Genomic DNA, 21,398 nt, shown 5'->3' on the forward strand with positions numbered 1-21,398 from the left:
TCGACCATATAACCCAGTATATTTAATTCCCATTCCTGACATTCTTGCAGCCATGTCTCAAAAATGACTATCATGTCATACCCTCCAGTTGAATTTGTGCCTGCTGTTTGTTCAATTTGTTCCTTGTATTCTGTGTGTTTGTATAAAATTGCTTATTTGGGCCACACAGACTAACCTGTCATTCTGCTCTAATGTTTAATCATGCATTTCATATTTCTCTCTCTTGGTTTAATTGATTGAAATCTCTTTACCTGTAGTATCGAAAGCACAATTTCTGACTGCTACTTTACTCTCTTTTTGTTTGTTTTTGAACTGTTATTATCTTTTCCACCTGAGCCCACCACACATACCCACCCGCCACCCCCCCCCCCAACCCCAAGTACTATTTTAAAGTCCTTGTGATTGCCCTGTTTATCCTTTCTGCTAGGACCCTGCCTCAATCCAGCTAAGGTGGAGCCTGTCCAATAGGTGCAGTTCCTTCCTGTACCAGTAATAGTGCTAGTGTCCCATGAAATGGGCCCCCTCTTTCTAAACCACTCCTTCAGCCATGCGTTCTCCTCCCTAAGCACCTTATCTCTATGTCAATTCAAATATCGTTTGGACAGTAGGCCGGGGATCATAACCCTTGAGGTCCTGTTCTTTAATTAAGCTCCTAGTTCCTGGTATTCTTCAAACAGGACCTCTTACCTACTCTTCCCTGTATTGCTTCCAATATGGATTACAATGACTGAATCCTACCCATCCCTCTGTAATATCCCTTCAAGCCAGCTTGATTTGTCCTTTACCTTGGCACCAGGCAGGCAACAGATCATGTGGGACTCTCAATGCTGTGTACAAAGGATGCTATCCACCCCCCTAATTATTGAATCGTCTACAACTACCACATTATGCTTCCCTCATCCTTCCTCCTTTGAACAGCCTCCTGCTCCACACAATAACTTGGACAAGCACTAAAACACTGGAAAATTCTTAAGTACTTCCTGCCTCAACCTTGCACAAACCACAAGTATTGGTAGCACAACACAACACGTCCTTCCTCCTCTTCACCGAATTCTCACTCTCACCAAATTCCCAACCTTTACACTCTCTTTATGATGCACTGCATTTATGACTGCTCTGTGTGACCATCCTAAAATGAGTTACACTGATAATGTACCTTTTACAAAGAAATCTGCGTCTGCTGGCAGTTTGCTGAGGCATTGAATTTACGTCCATTGTCATGTTCATCTTGACTGCTGCCCTTTCAAATAATCCATGTACATCTTTGCGCAGTATGTCTGGATGTATTATTGATGTCTACATTTCCAGCATGAAGGAATTCAGATGCCTATAAGTTTAAAGCTATAGTGGCTTTCACTTAAACTGTGAGGGAAGTTTGGTTCCTTCAGATTGGCTAACCAACAGAAAACAGAGAGCCGGGATAAATGGGTCTTTTTCTGCTTGGCAAGATGTAACTAGTTGGGTGGCACAGGGTTCGGTCCTCGGGCCCCAACTATTTACAATCTATATAAATGACTTGAATGCAGGGATAGAAGGTACGATAGCCAAATTTGCAGATGACACTAAAACAGGTGGGACAGTAAGTTGCAATAAAGAAATAAGAAATCTACAAATGGATATGGATAGGTTAGATAAATGGGTCAAAATTTGGCAGATGGATTTTAACGTGGATAAGTGTGAGGTTATCCATTTTGGTCGGAAGAATAGAAAGGCAAATTATTATCTAAATGGAGAGAAACTTCAGAGTGCTTTGGTGCAGAGGGATCTGGGTGTCCTCATGCATGAATCGCAGAAAACTAGTTTGCAGGTACGGCAGGTGAAAAGGAAGGCAAATGGAATTTTGGCATTTATTGCCAAAGGAATAGAGTATAAAAGTAGGGAAGTGTTGCTGCAACTGTACAAGGCATTGGTGAGAGCACACCTGGAGTATTGCGTACAGGTTTGGTCCCCTCACTTGAGAAAGGATGTAGTTACATTGGAGGCAGTTCAGAGAAGTTTCACTAGATTGATTCAAGAGTTGGGGGGCTTGTCTTATGAAGAGAAATTGAGCAGTTTAGGCCTTTACTCTCTAGAGTTTAGAAGAATGAGAGGAGATCTAATTGAAGTATATAAGATGATTAAGGGGATTGACAAAGTAGACATAGAGAGGATGTTTCCTCTTGTGGGGCAATCTAGAACGAGAGGTCATAGTTTTAGGATAAGGGGCAGCAGATTTAAAACAGAGATGAGGAGAAATTACTTCTCTCAAAATCTGTAGAATTCACTCCCCAGAGTGGGGTGGATGATGGGACATTGGGTAAATTTAAGGAGGCGATAGACAGATTTTTAATTAGAAATGGGTTGAAGGGTTATGGAGAACAGGCAGGAAAATGGAGTTGAGGCCAAGTTGAGATCAGCCAGGATCGTATTGAATGGCGGAGCAGGCTCGAGGGGCTGGATTGCCTCCTCCTGCTCCTAGTTCTTATGTTCTTATGTTCAGATCGGTCTGATAGCCACAACAACCATCCGATAAAAAATCCTAATTTCTTTCTTTGGGAACCTCAGGCTCTCCCAAAACTGCTCAATCATGAGTCTTGAAAAACTCTCTGTATCTTCAAAGTAGGTGGTACAGGCATGTGGGGTGCAAACACCTCTGTGCTGCTGCACTTGTACCATCTCTCTTTGACTCTGCTCTTTCTTATCTGGTGTGGCAGCCAGAATAATGGGATTCCTGGGGTTGTGGGGAATTGGGGGAGGGAAGTCATTCATGGTTGCCTGGCTTTCAGACAGCTTTGTTGGATGGAGGAATGGGGGACAGAAAATGGAATTAAAAAGGGTTAAAGGTTAAAAAGATTCTGCAGGTAACATAGGTGATCTCAGCAATAGTGAAATTGAGTAGCAACAAAACACCAGGCTTTCTGGGTTCTAACATTCAAAATTGCGGAGAGAGATGAAGGAAGCAGTCATCAAAAGTGACATCATAAAGATGCAGGGATCACATTTGCATTTGCTTGCATGGGCTGAACATAGCCAGGTGCATTCTGGGACCCATTGCCAACATGACACAATTTCATCTTGACACACCTTGCTGCCACACTTCGGCCTTTTCTCTGGTGCAAGAAAAGTACAAAGTTCAGGCTAGAACCTCTGCTATGGGCTGGAGGGAAAAATAGTTTTCGATCTTTGAGGCTCTTGGACTGCCAGAATGCTTTAGGATCGAAATAAAACTCATCTTTTGAAGCTTCTCCAGGCAGCAGGCTTCAAAGTAAACTAGGTGATGCTGCCAAAAAGTACACTGCTTCTACTTTGTTGGAAGTTGCCATTGCTGCACTGGAATGAAAGTCTAGGGTTTTGACCACTCCTATATTAGTCGCCCTCATTAGCCTTTATTCTAATCAGATCTGGGCATCATTAGTGCATGCATCACTGATAGGCCTCAAGCTCACTTAGAAACGGCAGTGCAGCCAATGTGGGGTGAAGCCTAATCTAAGTGGATTTCGGTTCAATTCACAGCCCAGAGTGAAAGTGCCATCCCAGTACCAATAATGCACTGGAAATGGAGTGGAAGATCCAGATCTGTTTTTTTCATATATCTTGTCTCACACTATGTCCCTGGTGCCAATGGTCAGGGAAACCAGCCGTATAATTTAGAATGTAACTGATCAGATATGACACTTCTTTGCAAGCATGAAAAGACTGGTCACTTTTCCTCTGGCTGTACTCAATACTTTTCCTCTATTGTTCAAGTTTCACCCTTGGCTTGTTTGTCAGATATTTATTAAGTGTTGGGCCATTTCTGTCCTTTCGAGGTCATTGAGCCACTTAATTAAGGGATATGGGCCAAAAGGTGGGTATGTGGAGTTAGGTCACAGATCAGCCAATGGCAGAATAGGCTTGAGGGGCTAAATGGCATACTCCTGCTCCTATGTTACTTCAACCTTTGGCTTCCTGTCGCAACTTAGAAGTTTGATTACTCTTGAGTTATTTTATTGCAAGCATTTAATAGCTGTAGGTGACTTATGTTCAATTTCTTTTTTTGTAATATTTCATCATAGCATGAGAACGTCAAGTTTGCTGAAGCGTAAAGTATATACGATTGTGATTTTGCACAGCATTTCCATCAGATAATGCCTGTGGAAAAAAAGACCCATTTGGAAATATTGGTCATGTGGTTCTTTTCTACTTGTGAAGGTCTTAAAATTGCATTATTGCATGTAACATCCTTTTGGGTGGAATAACTTGCTGTCTGATTTGAATTACCATGGAAAAATGCAGGAAAAACCATAGTAATGATTCAGCAGTAACAATGAGGAATGATTTAATCTGCACATAAGGTACAGCTAAATGGTAAAACTGATCTTTATAAACACGATTTACATTTTTGCTGTACCTAGTGTACAGAGAAAGCCTTCTCCCGAATGTAAGCACTGTGCAGTGATTGCAAAATAACCTTTCAAATCGCAGGCAGCATGAATAAGCACTATTTCTGTGAAGGTGGTTAAATGTTCCTGATAGTCATCTACTAAAGGCTGTTGGATTCCCACTCCAGATACTCAAGCACATCATTCAAGCCGACACTTCAGTGCAGCACTGAGAGAATGCTGCACTGTTAGAGGTGCCATGTTTCAGATGAGACATTAAAACAAGGCTCTGTCTGCCCCCTCAGATGACGTAAAAGATCCCATGATACTATTCTGAAGAACAGCAGGGAAGTTGTCCCTGGTGTACTGGTCAATATGTAACCCTCAACCAACATCACTAAATAGATTATCCGGTCATTGCTGTGCGCACATTGGCTACCACATTTCCTATATTATAACAATGCCTAACTTAAAGAAAAGGTACTTCAATGGTTATAAGTACTTTGGGACCTCTTGAGGTCATGAAAGGAGTTATATAACTACAAGTCTTCAGTTTTTTTATTGTTTGCCTATACAGCACTGAATCTGAAATTGTGAATATTCTAATCTTCTGCTGAAATCTTGCATTGAAATAATTTGATTTGCATACGGATAAATATTATCCAGTGATTTCTTACTAATATTATTCTTCTTCACTTAGAGATTTGCATTAAATAGGCTAGACTACTGTTAATACAAATAAGCAGAATCAGGGCTTTGAAAATAAATACATAGGTAAACAGATCTTGCATCTTTCCAAATAGTGTTTAAGTGAATTTACTGTACTCCCTTTGCCACAGGGAAGAAGGACTTCAAAAATCACTTTTGATATTAAAATAAGCTTCAAAATTACCAAGAAACCCAATTTCAAATGCTGCAAACTGTGATCACAGGAAAGAGAAAGGGATTGCTTAGATATTGTCTCAGCTAATGCATATTCTTTTTTTATTATAAAATATAGCAAAACAAAATATAATTCAACCACAAAGTTGCAGAACTTATATTGCAGTTTCCACAGAAACAACATTACAGAAATATATTACTTCGTGGCAAAATGGAAAGACTATGGGCAGGATTTTCGTTGCTGTGTCGATATCCCGCTGTTGGGATGAAATGTGGGTTGGGAACCCACAAATACTGGTGGCAGCACCCAGAAGGAGATTTTGGAGGAGGCGGCCACTCAAGCCCCATCCAATTAAGGATGGCCTGCATACTTCTGTGTCTGGAGGGCTAGTGGAGGCCATCCAGTGATGGAGATCAGCAGATTCACTCTGAAGACTTTTTAATATTTTAAATTAGAAAGTGACCGCAGCTGCCAGGCCATCATTATGAAGGGAGAGCCCCTCCACAGGGTGGCCTGGCAGATGTAGCTGTGGCCCTCTGGCAATCGTGGCTGTGGTGAGGGCAAGTAATAGAGGAATTGCTGGCCGCCTGGTCTGTCAACTGGGTCCCGCTTGCTGTCTGGAAAATTGCAGATGGTGTCAGGTGAGTGCCCTTAATAGCCTGTATAATCGGCCTATTTGGCGGGTAGCCATCGCCCCCTCTGAAGCAGCCACCTTCAAAATACGCCAGAGGCGGGACCATGCTGGCAGACCTGCATGCTGGGCGGTTGTGTGAAATTCCCACCCATCCGTCTCCAAGCCCACCTCTGCACCTCTATGAAAATCCAGCCCTATACATTTTAGTACATGATATCCTTTATATGGGTTCCACCTTCCTCCAATTGCTCTTATTCAAAAAAGTACTTCAAAAATATTATATTGGGCTCAAATTCTTTAAAGGGACATAGGCACAGTATTTATCACTACTTGCATACAGTGCAATAATATAAATTCCAATCAATAAAAGCAAAGTTGCACACACTTGAGGGAGGAGGTCCCACCTCAGTGAGCTGCCGGCCATTCAGCGGACCGGCAGTTCTTAGTCCCAGCAGCGCCACTGGGAGCGGTGGCCACTGCTGGGACTGCAGCCCAGCCGACGCCAGGGAGCCTGGAGGGAAAGTAAGTTGGGATTGGTCCTTCCCTGGTGAGGCTGGAGTGGTCGTTTGGGGGGTGGGGGCGTCTTGGGTCCCGGGGGTGGGTTGGGAGGCAGGGGCGGCCGTCAATCGAGTACCCTGTGCCTGACTGCCCTGCACCCACCCCGGGGCGCGGAAAGGCCGGCAGCTATTACTGGCCGGCCTTTCACCTCCCCAGCATGCCCCCTTGCTACGGGTATAATACCCATGGAGGCGGGTGAATGCCCTTAAGTGGCCATTAAATGGCCACTTAAGGGACTTGATTGGCCTCGGCGGGCGGGCCGTTTCTCACCCCCCCGCCTGACGCTGTAAACTTGGCCGGCAGTGGAAGCGGGTAGGCCTCCCGGAGCCTCCCGCTCAATTTTACGCCACCCCACGCCACCATCCAACCCTCTGGGGCGGCGTAAAATTCAGCCCAATAACTGAGGAGAACTGTTTGTTTACCACTGACTGCAAAATCGGGGTCAATAAAGATAGTGATATTCTGATGGACTGATATTACTTCAGGACAGTCAGTTGTTGGCTTTTCAGTGTTATTGTACTTACTAGAAAACTTTACTGATTCAAGTGGAAGCTCAAGCAAGGCATTGCCAGTTTTCTGAACAGGACCAAGATTGCTTTCCTCTTTATTATTTTATCACCAACTTTCAACATTTTCCCATTTAACTACATAAAATATTTCTGTCAAAGACTGTGTTATGATCAGGTTAGGAGAGGTCGAAAGGCTCCCCTCTTGTCCCTCTCCTTGTTTGACCACAACAGGGTTTATTTCTTTTTAACAGTGAATGTGTTTACCAATTCAGTGAGTGTTTAATCCTTTTTGTGCTATAATCATAAAAGAACCAATCAGGCAGGTTTTCTTGAGCTTAAACGAGAAAGTTAGTGTATTGTGCATAAAATCTAAACCCAATCTAAGTAAAATAATAAACTATGCTCCAACTTTCACACTCACATGCACATGAGAATCACACACACACAAATAGATTACAGAGTGATGAAGAATAATTTGGGTTGGATTAGAGTCCAGAACAATTAAAATAACATACAGTCTGTTAATTCAGTTGTTGTCCAGCTGAATTTGTGTTTCTGAAGTCTCTGGCTGGTAGAAGTGCACTTGTAGCTGGTCCACCTGGTTCAGCGTTGTCTTAGAGTCAGTGATGTAAGTGGCTTTCTACCCCAGGGTCTCTGTCTATAGCAATGGTAGACTTAGGTGTTCCGCAGTTGCAGATAGCTTTAGAAACCTGCAATGATACCTGGAGAAAGAGAGAGAGAGAGAAAGACAGCCCCACTGGGGTCGTGCACAGATATGCTCTCAAAGCTTGTCTGCTATGTGTAACAAAAACCTCCAAGTTTTACAAAGACTGGGGGAGACTGTCACATGGTTCTCTCAGTCCTTTTTTTATCTTTAATGAGGTCCTAGGTCTAAAACCCAAATCTCTTCCAGATTGTATTATGTCAATGTTTACCCCCTGGGGGTACGTCTCCACTAGTGAATGTTCTAAAATGGCTTTGAATGTCCTGCTACTGAGGGTGATACTGGATAATCTACTCAACTATCCAAGCCGTTGTCCTGGATGGGAGCCTTATTAGACGTGCATCTCCAATTCAAAGTCCTGGAATGTGACGTATTTCAATGCAAATTGTGGTGGCCATCTTGGCTGCCAGATTTCCTTTTTAAAAGTTTAATGTAGGTGTACAACCGATGAATTAAAAATCCTCAATCAGCATAGCATGTTTTCTTCACAACTGTAATACCAAGCAGAGGCTTCCTCATGGCCTACTTAGAACAGTGGAGAATATTTAAAGAAACATTTAACGAAATACAGAGCGATTATATACCCCTGAGAGGAACAAGCTCCACTTCATAGAAAAAACAGCTATGGACAACTAAAGAGATTAGGGAAAGCATAAAACAAAAAGAAAGGGCTTACAAAAATGCAAAACACAGCACAGATCCGGCCGAATGGGATCGATACAAAGACCAGCAAAGGGTTACAAAGCAGCTTATAAGAGCTACTAAAAGAGATTATGAAAGGAAACTTGCAAGGGACATCAAAATCAATAAGAAGAAATTTTATAGTTACATAAAGGGAAAGTGGGTGGTCAAGAGCAATGTAGGCCCACTAAAAGCTGAAAATTGCGATATTGTCATTGAAAATGGGGAAATGGCAAACATGTTGAACAATTACTTTGCCTCAGTATTTACAGTTGAAAAGGAGGATAACTTGCCAGAAGTCCCGAAAAAATTAGTAGCCGATAGGGGACAGGGACTTAATACAATTAATGTAAAGTAAAACATCAGTAACAGGAAATTAATGGAACTGAAGAGTGAGAAATCCCCAGGACCTGACGGTTTCCATCTGAGGGTGTTAAAGGAAGTAGGGGAGCACATTGTAATTGCCCTAACTATAGTCTTTCAGAGTTCCCTAGATTCTGGATTGGAAAGTTGCCCATGTCACTCCACTTTTTAAGAAGGGTGAAAGGGGGAACTAAAGAAATTACAGACCAGTTAGCCTGACATCTGTGGTGGGCAAGTTGCTGGAGTCTATAATCAAGGATAGGGTGACTAAACACCAAGAAAAATCTCAGTTAATCAGGGACAGCCAGCATGGATTCATGACGGGAAGGTCATGCCTAACAAATCTCATTGAATTTTTTGAAGAGGTGGCTAAGGTAGTGGACAGGGGAATGTCTCTGGATGTTATGTATGTGGACTTCCAGAAGGCATTTGATAAAGTCCCACATAAGAGATTGTTAACTAAGGTAGAAGCCCATGAAGTTGAGGGCAAATTATTGACATGGTTAGGAAGTTGGTTGAGTGGTAGGCGACAGAGAGTAGGGATAATGGGTAAGTACTCTGATTGGCAGGATGTGACTAGTGGTGTCCTGCAGGGAGCTGTGTTGGGGCCTCAATTATTCACATTATTCATTAACAACTTGGATGATGGCATAGTAAGTCATATATCCAAATTTTCTGATGATACAAAGTTAGGCGGCATTGTAGACAGTCTAGATGATGGCATAAAATTGCAAAGAGATATTGACAGACTAGGTGAGTGGGCAAAACTGTGGCAGATGGATTTCAATGTGGGCAAGTGTGAGATTATTAATTTTGGACCAAAAAAGGGTAGAGCAGGGTACTTTCTAAATGGGAAGAGGTTAAGTACAGTAGATGTCCAAAGAGACTTGGGGGTTCAGGTGCATAGATCTTTAAAATGCCACGAGCAAGTGCAGAAAATAATCAAAAAGGCTAATGGAATATCTAGAGGATTGGGGTATAAAGACACAGAGGTAATGCTGCAGCTGTACAAAACCTTGGTTAGACCCCACTTGGAGTACTGTGAGCAGTTCTGGGCAACACACCTTAGGAAGGATATATTGGCCTTGGAGGGAGTGCAACGTAGGTTTACAAGAATGATACCTGGACTACAGGGGTTAAGTTACGAGGAGAGATTACACAAATTAGGCCTGTTTTCGCTAGAATTTAGAAAGTTAAGGGGTGATCTGATCGAAGTCTTTAAGATATTAACAGGAAAATGAGAGTGGGCACTAAGCAAATAGGTTTAAAGATCAAAGTGATTTAGTTTAGGAGATTGCAGAATACAATTTGCATAAAACAGTGCTTTAATTACTGCTGGTGATATTAGTGGATAAACACTTAATGCACTTGTATTGACATCCTTCTGTCTGCTACTTCAGTGGAGGCACTAACCCTTTTGAAATGATTGAGTTATTAATATCTACAATAACATAGCATATGGAACAATATCATACCAGTGCCATACACATTTGTCCACTACCAATTTGATCGTAATAATGAGCTGCTAATTTATATGGGGAATATTAGTTTTCTATGAAATTTTACACAACGGTAAGCAAGACAAAAGGAATGACTGTCACCTCCCAACATAAAGGCTGCCCCCACCGCCCACCAACCCAACCCCCCACCACCCTGGCAACCCTTTCCCTTCAGTATGAATCTGTTGATTCAACAGGGAAGATCAATCGCCGACAACCGTACTATCTGCAGCAATGACAATATGGAATAGAAACAGGCAAACCACAATTAAATCCAGCTCCAGCCAACTGAAACCAGCAGAATAATCAGCAGGTTGCATCTCATAGTTTGTTTGGTTGTAAAGAAGGAAAAGAAAAACACTATTAACAAAAAATAATTTCTTGTAATATTAGTCGAAATGAGGGGCAGGGTCTTTGAGATCCTGGCAGATTGAACTTTCCTTCCACAAAATTATGACCATTGTGCAATCAGTTAATAGTGCAATATGAAGCACCCTTCATAACTACAGATGCTCATTAAACAAAACAAACCATCTCTGATAAAATGAGCCACAAACACACACCGCAGCCTAGTTAATGCGGAAGAAGGTTCCAAAACCACAGTAATCAACAATACAACTTCACAAACAATGATAACTGAATTAATAGAAAAGGCAGCTCTGAATCCAGGTGATCCTGCTGTACCTGATCTTGTGTTGATCCATAGGGGAAAATTTTAACAGGCCCTTGGAGGCGGGTTTGGCGATCGGGGAGTGAGCAAAATTGGAGAAAAATGTATTGTGCCATTTCCCGGACATGTTCCTGTCTCCTGCTTTACCTGGCCTCCATGTGGTGATGGAAAACCTGCCCTGCTGCAGCAGGAAGCCAATTAAACTTGTTAAATGTGCAATTAGCAACAATTTTCTAAGGAAAATGCCATTTTGATAGTACTGCACAGGCCCCACACTGTGTCTTGGCACTTCAGGGGAGGTGGCTGCGCGGCAGGAGGTCAGAACGGCATGAAAATAAGATTCAAGCTGACCGTTTAATGGTGAAAACAGTAATGGTGGTCAAAATGAGGGGCAGAGGCTGGCCATTGCAGGAGCAGCTCCTGGAGAAAGCTCTCACAGACAGTGCTCAGGGTGTACAGCTGGCTGCTGTTTCCCTCAGCCTTTACTTGGAGCCATTTCACTCCACCCTCCTTTGAGGCTTCTGCCTCAGCAGCACACTGACACTCCAGCACTCTAGCCACTATGAAGGCTGCCGATGAATTAATTGTCCCTTCTTCTTCCTCAACTCGCCCGCCATCCTTTATTGTACAGCGAATCCAGAGGCGCCTGCCTTTTGGAAAATTGACCCAGATAGCACGCTGCTCTCACTGTCAGGTTACAGACCCTTAAATAGTCCAGAAGGCTGAAAATATGCAACATCTGCAAAATTCAGCCCATAGTCTACATTAGTGGAGAAAGAATAGGAATCCTGGCCCACTTTCCTCCTATTTGGCCAAAGGATGCTGAGGCCAATTATAATCTCTGCTAAGTCACCTGCTTTACCAGAGGAGCACAAACCCTGGTCTGTGTAGCTCAGTCATACACTGGGCAGTACATTTGTTAACTGAACCAATCGGGAAGCCCCTCCCTGCTTACTTTATGCTTTTCTATTCATTACTTTAAAGGTTAATGGTAGACTGCCGTCTTGGTGAAAATTTTATTACACCATTTTCAATCCATTGAAATGGGAGTTATTAGACATATAGCAAGCCAAGTACTTCTCATTGTCAATGTACTTTTTATTCTTTCAATGGTACTTTTAAGAGGAAAAAAAAGCAAGCACTTAGAGACTGTTGTCAAGGTTACATTTCACATTTCTGAACCGGAATTTTGTTTTTTTACACAATCTTGTCTTTGCCCTTGGCAGTGGTGATTTTGTGTCACAATGGTAGATTCTGTTTGATTAAAATGTTCCTCTCTCTGCTTCAAGCTCTGTGGGAGAGTTAGAACATTTTTTTTCATTCTGCGCAAGTATTGAAGATATAAAATAATTCTATCACAAAAAAACACACAATATCAATGGTGGGGCAAGGATTCCTTGATCATTATGTCTCACGATATTCTAACTGCATTTCTAAAGATTTTCTCTGTCTGTTATTTTGCTCAGAATGTATTTATAATTTACTGGAATTACAGAACAGTAGAGTACAGCACAAACACACTTTCTGGGCTGAATTTTATGGGGCCTGCAGGAGCGAGATAGGAGGCGGGGGAGGGTTGAAAAATCAGAAGGGAGGGTAGGGGGTGGAGTGCCATCATATTTCCACCGCCATGACGTTTTACCAGTAAAAGGTGGGCCCTCCATCGCATGGGGAGATCACCTGGTGAACCCTGGCAGCCTGTCTGCGGGATTGGGGTGCGCTCTCCCAATCAGGCACCTTGTGGCAACTCACCGAGGGACCTCCGGCGGTAATGGCTGCCCTCGCAGCAACACCCCCCACTGTTCTCATCGACACATCCCTTTCCCCCGCACTCTCCACAGGCCCCACCGACCCCTGACCCCAGCTAGCTTGCGGCGCGGCCAACGTCCATCACTGGTTCTCTTGGCTGGGTGCAGTTCCAGCATTGGCCACCACTCTCAGTGGTGCTTCTGGGACTGAAGAGCTGCCGGCCCTCTGATTGACTGGCAGCTCTTGGAGGTGGGATCTCTCCCTTAAAGGGACAGAAGCCCCTGCAGCTGCTCATTAGCTGCTAAATTGGCATAGAATCTGACCAGGGCTTCCCCCAAATGGCCAAGGCAAGGTTGCTCCCGGCTTTCTGGCCCGTCGTCAGGGCCACTGCCACGCCAACAAAATCCAGCCCCCAATCTCACGGAACATGGTGCGCTGAGGAATTTTCACCATGTTGTTGTTGATTTGTGCAGAGAAATATTTAAAAATCTGATACAGAGCTAAAAGACATGATGGGTTAATAACGTTCATAGTATCGTTCTAAACAGAACTTACATCTTGACACACAACCACCAGAGACGACAAAAATGATTCAGTTACAGAGTGCGGAGTACAGCACTGGCAACTGTCTTCAGATGTATAGTTTACACTCTGAGCAATACAGCTTCCAGAATTTGGACAGCACGACAACAAATCTGTCTGCAGGATATTGTTATAACCACTGAAATGTGTTTAAATTACCATGAGATATTTCCCTTTTCCAAAATATTTTGACTTGGAGTGGGAAAACTTTGCCACTCTCCGCTACAGTAGGATACCCTTTATGACAGTCATCATCACAAGGGGTAAAGGTCGGCAAATTTGCAATCACTGTCAGTTGAAGTGTACGTGTTATTCCTGCTTTCTGGCCATTTTCAGAAAAGAAAATGCTCCTGCAGTGTTAAAAATACTGTTTCAAGAAATCAGCAATTGCAGAATCCATTAGTAATTTTCCAGTCATTTTCTGCCTGCCTTTGTCAAGTCAAATTGGGTTGAAAGTGGAAATTAGTTTCTTTGATTGGAGGTTTAATTGCTGTATGTACAAAATTGCCATTAAGTCTATTGCTGATAACCTATAGAAAAAAGAATATGTTGGGGTCACAGACAATGGGGTAACTTTTGCGTTTGTTTGATAGTGTAAAGCGGATGACAGCAAATCTGCAGCCTGCTTTACATCTCTCCCCTTTTAAGCTTCAGTGAAAATAAAAGAGATGTAAAGTGGGTTGTCGATTCACTATCACCCACTTTCCACTATCACACAAAGTCAAAATTACCCCAATATGTTATACTGTTAATTTACAAAAAATATTTATGGATGGAACAGAGAGGCAGGGAGATGGAGGGTCAAGAGCTTGCAATTTGATCAGAATAATGAACTTCCTGTGATGGGCAGACAAATACTGAATGAGAGGTTCACATTTACAAGGTGGGTCTGAACATGGCTCAGTGAACAGATTATTATAAAATGCTGCATCTCTGTGATAGGAAGCATGAGAAGCATGGGTCATAACATTCAATTGGTGAAATCTCGGAACAATTAAAAACAGCTAGATTGGATACATTTTGTAAGTGCTGGCTACAACTATTCAAAAAAAAGATTTTATTTTTCTTGTCCTTTCAGAAATATAATGTAGTTGTTAGACCTGCCTAAGATGAATTTAAAAATATCAAATTAAAATCTCTGCTTACTGCTTTCCAAATAATATCATCATCACAGCAGGGCTTTTCGTTTCATTTTATTTTAATTAAATAAACCAGACTCTCACTGACTCTGAAACAAGGTGTGACTATTTTTTTTAAAATCAAGTAGATTTACTTAATCTAGATCTTGCAATATTGCATTTTGTTCAAGGAAAGAGCCAATTCCCTGATCTAGTTCTTGAGACGCAACTCCTTGCCAGCAGTATACAATCAGATTGGTAGAAAAAGAAAGAAGTGAATTTATATAGCGCCTTTCATGACCTCAGGACATCCTCGAGTGCTTTATAGCAAATTAGGTACTTTTGAAGTGTAGTCACTGTTGCAAATGTGCAGACAAGGCAGCCAAAATGCTCACAGCGAGCTCGCACAAACGGCAATGTGATAATGACAAGATAATCTGCATTTGTGATAGATATAAGTATGGATCAGTGCACCAAGAATAATTCCCCTGGGTCCGATAGTGCTATGCAAACTTTTATGACCACCTGAGAGGGCAGATGTGGCCACGGTTCAACATCTCATTCCAAAGAAGGTACTGGCAGTGCTGCATTCCCATACCCTTTGGAAGACGGCCAGAATTTTACATTGGGCAGGAGGCCCCACCCATCAGCCAAAAATTCAGGGGTGAGCCCACCTCCGCTGAGCCTGGGTGCCATGCCCAAGCCCTTAATTGGGCTTAGGCGGGACTTCCACTTCCCTGAGGCAGAAAGTCCTGCTTCCAAGAGCGGCCAGCCAATTAGCAGGCCAGCAGCTCTCAGTCCTAGCAGCGCCACCGGGAGTGGCGGCCATTGCTGGGACTGCACCCAGCCACAAAAGGTTCATGAATGGCAGTTCCGGAAGAAAGGCAAGTTTTTGGGGCCTCACTGGCGAGATTCGGCCTGGCCCCTCTGAGGCAAGGGGGAGTCGTTTGGGAGGGGGGAGGATTTTATTCCAGTTGGGGGCCCTCTGTGGGGCACAGGGTGCATGATCGGGAGGGCCCCCCCCCCAACCCACAAGGAGGCCTGGCGGTGTCCTGGGGCCTGAGGTATCCCTGCCCGCCGCTGGTAAAATGCCGGCAGCGGCAGGAGGAGGCTCTTAAGTGGCAGTTAATTTTCCGCTTAAGGGCCTTGATTGGCCTGGGGTAGGCGGGCCGTTTCTTGCCACCACCGCCCCTGGTAAAATTGCAGCAGGCATGGGAACGTGGTGGGAACAGCACCCCCACCGACACCAACTCCCCACCCCCCCACCCCATCTCCCACTCAATTTTACAGCAACCCCCCACCACCAACCAACTCCTGTGGGGGGGGGGGGGTGGCAGTGGGACGTAAAATTCCAGCCAAAATTTTTATTTTATTAAGGACACATTCTGTAACCTCACAGTTCAGCATATCCTTCACTCTACCATTACCATCAACCCAGGTAACCAGCCCTAATTCAATGAGGAGTGTAAAAGAACATAACAGTGGTAGCACCAAGCATACCTGAAAATAAGGTAGAAACCTGATGAACACAGGATTACATGCATGCTAAACAGAGGAAGCAGCGTGGTGTAGGCAAAGATAAGCAATCCCACAACCAAAAAATCAGTCAAAGATCTGCTGTCTTGCCACAGCCAGTTATGAATGGCAGTGGATAATTAAACAACAAATGGGAGGAGGAGGCTCTATGAGCATCCCCATCCTCAAGATTGGTACAGCCCAGCATGTGAGTGCAAAATTCAAGGCTGAAGCATTTGCAAACACCTTGAGTCAGAAGTGCAAAGTGGATGATCCATCTTGGCCTCGTCCTGAGGGCTCCAGCAACACAGATGGTAGTCTTCAACTAATTTGGTTCACTCCATGTGATATTAAGAAATGGCTGAGTGCATGGAATACAGCAAAGGCTATGGGCCCTGTCAACATCCCAGATGTATTGTGAAGAATTATTCTCCAGAACTGGCCACACTTCTATCTAAGCTGCTCCAGTACTGCTACAACACTGGCATCTACTTGACAAAGTGGAAAATTGCCCAGATATGTTCTGTCCACAAAAAGCAAGTCAAGCCCAATCCGGTTAATTACCACCTCATCAGTCTACGCTCAATCATCAGCAAAGTGATGGAAGGGGTTATTGACAGTGCTATCAAACAGCATTTATTAATCAATAACCTGTTCACCAATGCTCAGTTTGGGTGCCGTCAGGACCATCACCTCCAGACCTCATTATAGCCTTGTTTGAAACATGGACAAAAGATCTGAATACCAGAAGTCAAATGAGAATGACTGACCTTGAAATCAAAGCAGCATTTGACTGAGTGTGGGACCAAGAAGCCCTAGTACAATTGAAGTCAATGTGGATTAGGGGAAAAACTCTCCAGTGGCTGGAGTAATGCCTAGCACAAAGGAAGATTGTTGTGGTTCTACAAAGCCAAGCATCTCAGCCTCAGGACATCGCTGCAGGAGTTCCTCAGGGTAGTGTCCTAGGCCCAACCATCTTCAGTTGTTTCTTCAATGACCTTCCTCCATCATAAGGTCAGAAGTGGGGATGTTCGCTGATGATTTCACAGTGTTCAGTTCCATTCACGTTTATTCAGATAATGAGCCATCCATTCCAACATGCAGCGAAACCTGGACAACATTCAAGTTTCAACATTGAACTAATAATTGGCAAATAACATTTGTGTCACACAAGTGCCAGCCAGACAATGATTCTCTCCAACAACAGAGAGCCTAACCACCGCCCCTTGACTTTCAACAGGATTATCTTCGTTGAATCCTCCACCATCAGCAACTTGGGGTTCACCATTGACCAGAAACTTAACTAGAATTTCCACATAAATACTGTAGCTACAAGAGCAGGTCAGAGACTGGATATTCTGCAGTGCATAACTCACCTCCTGACTCCCCGAAGCCTTTCCACCACCCACAAGGCAAAAGTCAGGAATGTGTTGGAATACTCTTCACTTTCCAGAAACACTCAAGAAGCTTGACATCAGCCAGGATAAAGAAACCCACTTGATTGATATCCCAGTCCTAACCTTAAACATTCACTTGCTTTAACATCGCTGGGTCAAAATCGTGTGAACTCCCCACTTAACAGCAATGTGAGAGCTCTTCACCACACAGACTGCAGTGGTTCAACAGTACAGCTCACCACCAGTTTTTCAAGGTCAATAAGGATGGGCAATAAATTCTGGTCTTGCCTGCGATGCCCACATCTCAGGGATGCATAAATTTTAAAAAAGCACTGGAGGTGCATGGGTGAGAGTGGGTTGGGGCATAGGGGTGGGGGTGGGTGACATCATTGGGGCCATACTGGGATCTCCAAATCTATTGGTGTCGCAATGAGCTCCCATGGTTTTTTGCAGCTGTGCTCTTGATGCAACAGTTTGCCCATTTAAATGGGCATCATTTGGCACATTCAATTTTCAATGCAGAAGTTCCCTCTTTAAAAGTCAGAGTCACTTTTTTTGGTTACTGAATCAGTAAGTTTGAATTACTTCAAATAGTTTCCCACTTTTCAACTTAGCACCAATAGGTAAGATAAGAAGCAGTGATGATGATATATGAGCACTCACTGTCCACAGTAACATTTTTCTTTTGAGGAGCAGAGTTTTGATGTTAAAAAGTATATGTAAAGTACTCTTTAAAACAAGACAGTAGATAAAACATTATCAAAGCTGCCTTATTTTCAATTTCGGAAGGTACTCCCTCTCTCAGATCCCATAACTTAATCGCTAAAAATTCTGTTTCTCTTCAGTTTTACTTTCATGTTCCACTTCCAAACTTATTCTCCCTCAGGCAACTCTAAAAATAGAAGATCTAGTCATTCATTTACTGTTTATGGAAGCTTGGGGTGCACAAATTGGCTTTGGAGTTTCCCTACAGAACAAAAGTGACTGTGCTTGTAAATTGTCTTGATGTGAGAGTATGAGGCACTAGATAAATACAAATTTATTGTTTTCTTCTGATGATCCCAAGGTTGGTGAGGATTGGGGATGGAACAGGTGACTGACTCACAGCGTTAAATGTAACAACATTGTGAACATGTTGTTACAAAAAATAAGGTTTTTAGAATTTACTTAACATAATGCACAGAGGAAATCAGCCCCTCCCCCGAGTCTTGCACATCTGAATTGTTGTTTCTGCTCTTATGATAATATCAAATCGAACATTACAAAGACCATCGGAATGCAGGTGTTCCTCCATTTCCATGTTAGCAAATTTTATCTAATGTCTGATATGCTGCTTCTTATATGTTAAGAAATACTCACTTATTGGGCTGAATTTGATGGGCCGCCTAAGGACGGGAACGATGGCAGGGGGGCACATAAAATTGCATGGCAAGGCAGGGGGTGGAGTGCCCATTGCCTTCCTGATGCCTTCCAATTTAGTCCTGGGTGGGAAGGCCAATTAATGGTCAATTAAGGGCCTCTTCCCGCCTCCACCTCAATTTCATGGAGGACGGAGAGGCCCACCACCACAGGGAGACGCTGCCAGGTAAAACCTGGGAGCCTCATAGTGAGGTCGGGGGTATCCATCCATTGGGAGCAATCCAGGGCCTCTGGAGGGCCTCTTCAGTGACGATCACTGTGCCCCCCCATCCCCCGCCCAGAAAGAACCCACCCTCACCAACGCCAACTCCCATCCCCAGTTACCTTTCCTGGGGTCTCCGAAGTCCTTGGTACACAAGGCCTCCTGCAGTACCAGCAGTGGCCACTGCTCACAGTGGAACTGCTGGTACTGCAGAGCTGTTGACCTTCCGATTGGCCGGCAGCTCTTGGCAGTGGGAGCTCGTCCTGTCCCTTAATTGCCTGCCTGCCATGTAATTGCAACGGGACCAACGGAGGGCCGAGGCGGAATCTCTCCCCACCTTCTGGCCCACCGCCGGGACCCTGTCGGCAAAGTTAAATTCAGCCCATAGCTCTGTGAAATGATTTGAACTTTCACTCCTAATTACACGTTCACTTTGCATCCAATATCAGAAATCTTAGGCCCATTGTTGTGTTACAATTCTTTGCAGCCTCTTTTCTGCTTCAATTGGCTCACCTCAAGCTGGCCCTTGTCCAAAATCTAGTGCTTTTCACAATTTAAATCAGCACTGTTCTCACTGATTCCAGGGTTCTTGACACATGAAATTCAAACAATTTGTCTTCATTTACATGTCAGTCGATCGCCTCCCATAACATTACCTCAATAATCTTCTCTGATCTTACATCACAGCTCACAACCTATCATCTTCCTACTCTGTCCCTTTTTCATCTTCTCCTGCCACCCCTCCCCGTACCCCCCCCCCCCCCCCCCCCCCACTTTCCTAGCATACCTATTTTTGTGGCACAGCTTTTAGCCATGTGGAACTCTCTGGAACTCCCTTCTCAAATCTTTTCATCTTGCCACTTTCCTTCCACAACTTTTAAAACCTTCTCAAACCTATTTGTTTCAACCATGCTTCTGGTTCACCTCTCCTCATTTTCCTATTACCAGTCACCCCATACTCTCATGTAATGAAGTGCCTTGAGACATTTAATTACATTAAAGACATTATACAGATGTAAGTTGTTGATGATAACTGGTGCTAACAATTACTTTGTTGTTTTTATCATTGCTAATTTGTTCCCACCTAAATGCTGTTACTTCCCCTTCTGCTGTTACATTCACCACTTTGACAGCTCATTGGTCATTCCTTAGCAACACAGGAATTCGTCTGCACAGTTTGCTCTATAATTGTGAAGAATTCCACATGGTCTGGGATCTACCTTGTATGTAAATGACAACTTGGAAGGAGTAAATGGCACGATTTCTCCCCAGATATTAATATTGAGCATGCAAAGTAAAAGCCTGCTACCGACCCGAACCCGACGGGACCCGACGACATGTGTCGGGTTCAGGTCGGGTTCAGGTCGGGTCGGGTCGGGTCGCTCTTTTGGGTCCGGCTTTTGGGCTCAGGTTGGGTCGGGCCGGGTGTGGGTCGGACACTCACAATACTACCTTTTGCTCTGCTGGGAGGAAGAGGGAAGTTGAGTAAGTAAATGTCAAAATTTGAAAAGCCTGCCTGAGCTGGGAGTCCGGGATGCCAAGGAGGGAAATGTACATCCGGACTCCACAGACTCTGAGTCTGCGTAGTGAGCGAGTGAGCATCTCTATGACATCATTGTGCTCATGCTGCAGCTTTCTTCCAATCCATCCATCCAACAGTGATAAGTACAGTGAATGCACTATGGTCGGGTCAGACTCGGGTCGGGTCAGACTCGGGTCAGGTCGGGTGCAGGAAAAAATGGAAGGACTCGGGTCGGACTCAGGTCCCATGTGCTTCTGTTGGGTGCAGGTCGGGCTTTTTTCTCCAGTCCCGAGCAGGCCTTTAATGCAAAGCACTCTAATAACCTAACATAAAAAATGACTTCTGCAATTTCACCTTGCTTGTGATTCAGGCCTTAGAGTGGACAAGTGGTTAGACAGTGAGGTTGAGTGTCTTGGGTTACAGGAAGATATAGACGGGATGGTCAAATGGGCAGAAAAGTGGCAGATGGAATTTAACCCTGAAAAGTGTGAGGTGATACACTTTGGAAAGAGTAATGTGACATGGAAGTATTCAATGAATGGCCTGACACTGGGAAGTTCCGAGGAACAAAAGGACCTTGGCATGTTTGTCCATAGATCCCTGAAGGCAGAAGGGCAGGTTAATAGGGTGGTGAAAAAGGCATCTGGGACACTTGACTTTATCAATCGAGGCATAGATTACAAAAGCAGGGAGGTCATGTTGGAGTTGTATAGAACTTTGGTAAGGCCACAGCTGGAGTACTGTGTGCAATTCTGGTCACCACATTATAGGAAGGATGTGATTGCACTGGAGGGAGTGCAGAGGCGATTCACCAGGATGGTGCCTGGGATGGAACATTTAAGCTATGAAGAGAGGTTGGATAGGCTTGGGTTGTTTTCGCTGGAGCAGAGAAGACTGAGGGGTGACCTGATCGAGGTGTACAAGATTATGAGGGGCATGGACAGGGTGGATAGGGAGCAGCTGTTCCCCTTAGTTGAAGGGTCAGTTACTCGGGGACACAAGTTTAAGATGAGGGGCAGGAGATTTGAGGGGG

This window comes from Heterodontus francisci, chromosome 15, assembly GCF_036365525.1.
Source record: "Heterodontus francisci isolate sHetFra1 chromosome 15, sHetFra1.hap1, whole genome shotgun sequence".
Taxonomy (NCBI): domain Eukaryota; kingdom Metazoa; phylum Chordata; class Chondrichthyes; order Heterodontiformes; family Heterodontidae; genus Heterodontus; species Heterodontus francisci.